This window comes from Halichoerus grypus, chromosome 1 (assembly GCF_964656455.1).
Source record: "Halichoerus grypus chromosome 1, mHalGry1.hap1.1, whole genome shotgun sequence".
NCBI classification, from domain to species: Eukaryota; Metazoa; Chordata; class Mammalia; order Carnivora; family Phocidae; genus Halichoerus; species Halichoerus grypus.
The window spans coordinates 92,883,523-92,886,557 of NC_135712.1; the positions used below are offsets into that span (position 1 = coordinate 92,883,523).

Consider the following 3,035-nt stretch of genomic DNA (forward strand, 5'->3'; position numbering starts at 1 on the left):
CTGGAGGTATCGCATAATATATGGTATTTGTGCCATGTTATCTTTTCAAATTTAGAAAACTACTGAATTCCAAAATACAGCTATCTCCAAGGTTTTTAGAGAAGAGATTATGAATCTATGGTAAATTTTTTTTTTTTGGAATAAGAAAAATAATTATGCAAAAGGTTATTTTTGAAGGTACTACGAGAAATTTTAAAAATCCAAAATTAGTTCATTATAGGTAATATAACTAGACCTTCTAATTTCCTTTTGAAAAGTACGTCTTGGTCTTCTGCTGTCTTTAAGAAAGTCAGAAAAATAACGTAGAGGACAGTGTACCTACAATTCAAACTGCAGAGAAGGTGGAGAAATCATGTGGTCCTCTCCGGACAAAACAAAATCACCTTAGCCTCTGAAAGAGAGGTGGTCATCTTTCCTTTCCTTCAAACAAAACAAACCCTATGGAAGGAGACTGCCTAACTTCCTTGGCATTATGTTCCAGAATGCTCTGATTTTTGCTACTTAGGAAATGCTTTCTAATTTGTCTTAAATTTGTCTGCTTTCTGTAGATATTTAATAGAATACCTGTTGATTTTCTTCTCAGATTTCTATTTCCAGCTTAAATAATCTCAGTTCCCTTCAAAATTCTTCCATTATAACCATTTACCAAACTCTATTATTATTACTAAACAATTAACCTTAATCTTGTATAGATACAAGATTATACACACACACACACACACACACACACACACACACACACACACAAGAATTATGCTCCAGAGCAGAGTCAGTGTTTATGATGTATTTACTAGGTCGTTTCCTGCTAGGTCTTTTTTATCACATCAATTTCTTCTACTAACTTTGAAAATAGGTTTTTGCTCAATGAATTACCTAGTGTTCCCTTTTTCTTTTACGTATCTGTATATACTGCATGCATCTTCATAAATGCTGGAGGTTAAGAATGTGTGGTTTAGCATTCCTGAATCCACACTTCTGCAGGAAGCCACAGCCAGACCTCACTGGAACCCTGTTGACAATGAGGTCACTGTTTGGAGCCCTCAGGGCAGGATTCATCAAATTGAGTATGCAACAGAAGCTGTCAGACAAGGTTCAGCCACAGTTGATCTGAAATCAAAACCCCATGCAGTGCTGGTTGCATTGAAGAGAGCACAGTCAGAGCTTGCAGCTCATCAGAAAAAAATTCTCCATGTTGACAACCATATTGGTATCTCAATTACAGGACTTACTGCTGATGCTAGACTGTTATGGAATGTTATGTGCCAGGAGTGTTTGGATTCCAGATTTGTATTTGATAGACCTCTTCCTGTGTCTCATCTTGTATCTCTAATTGGAAGCAAGACCCAGATACCAACGCGACGATATGGCCAGAGACCGTATGGTGTTGGCCTACTTATTGCTCGTTATGATATGGGCCCTCACATTTTCCAAACCTGTCCATCTGCCAACTATTTTGACTGTAGAGCCACGTCCATTGGAGCCCGTTCTCAATCAGCTGGTACTTACTTGGAGAGACATATGTCTGGGTTTATGGAGTGCAATTTGAATGAACTGGCTAAATGTGATCTGCGTGCCTTACGAGAGACACTTCCTACAAAAACCTTCCTAACAAAGGTTCTGTCCTGGAAACAAAGAATGTTTCCATTGGAATTGTTGATAAAGACTTGGAGATTACGATTTATGATGATGATGATGTATCTCCATTCCTGGAAGATCTTGAAGAAAGATCACAGGGAAAGGCACAGTCTGCTCAACCTGCTGACGAGCCTGCAGAAAAGCTTGATGAACCAATGGAACATTAAGTCACAAACCAACCAGTCTGTATGTGCATTATCAAATATGTAAGAACGCGGAGCACGTACTGATGACAATAATCTATACTTTGAACCAAAAGATGCAAGGAGGTCTTAAGGTATGTTTTAGGAATCAGTCCAGATGTGTTTTTCCCAAGCAACTCATCTGAAACCATATAATGGTATGCATTTCTCTTTGAGAGGGTCTATATAATCATTTTCTAGAAAGTATAGTTATCTGTACTAATGTTTTTATATGAAGCACATAGTGTCTTTGTGGTTTTAAAGACAACTGTGAAATAAAATTGTTTCACCTGCCTGTGGAAAAAAAAAAAAGAATGTGTGGCTTATTGTTCTCTGCCTAAATGCTTGATGCCTAAAAATGATTTTTTTCTTTTTATGTGACTCAGGTAGGGAGAAAACTTCAAAGTTGGATTTGAACTTGAGATCATTTCCTTCATTATTAAAACAAAAACATAATTCTGTGGGTTTTTTTTTTCCCTGTCTTGCATTATAAAAGCCATCCCTGATCTGTAGCTGTCTGGATTTTGATTTGGGTATTTCACACTCATTTATGCGAGGGTTATACAGACATCTTTTGATTGCACAAGGAAATAGACATTGTATAGTAGTTTAGAATGAAGCTCTGGAGAAAACCTGGCTTTGTCCCAGGGGCCTCCCTCAGTGTAAACTGGGGTGGGGAAACCCATTACGAGGGCTTGTTGTGCCCACTTAGTGTGAATGTAACAGGAGAAAATAAAATCGTTATTCATAATTCCCCTTCACTTTATAAAGAAGCCTTCTAATTTGCTGGGACTGGTATACAAGTAGGCAGGTCAGGTTGCAGGTGAGAGACTGGAGGAAGGAAAGGCACTAGTGGGGCCAGGGGCTCTCTGAGGGATGAAGGGTGAAAACCCCTGGAGGGGCCAGGGAGAGTTAGCTCTGATTTGGATGTTTGCAGCAGTTTGCTGAAAATGTGGAATGTAATTCAAATGTTTCTCCTTTGAGATCTGTAGTAAAGTGTATTTGAAAAAAAAAAATCTCCAAATGCTGGGAATGACTGTGTTTCTTGTGTAAGACAGGGCAGGGGCCTAAGTCCGAACTGGTGTGGGGAGAAGACAGAGTCAGCCTGTAAGGATGAGTGACTGCCTATATCTTCATGATAAAGGAAAACACTTAGGGCACTGCCTGGCTGGTCCAGGGGTCTAAAAACCCTTCTGCACCCATTGTCTGAGAGAGAAG

The 3,035-nt window shown here is 39.1% G+C and overlaps 1 pseudogene; it reads left to right on the plus strand.

The window, feature by feature from the left end:
* Positions 1-865: 865 nt before the first annotated feature.
* Positions 866-2,122, plus strand: LOC118525102 (proteasome subunit alpha type-1 pseudogene; annotated as a pseudogene).
* Positions 2,123-3,035: the final 913 nt, after the last annotated feature.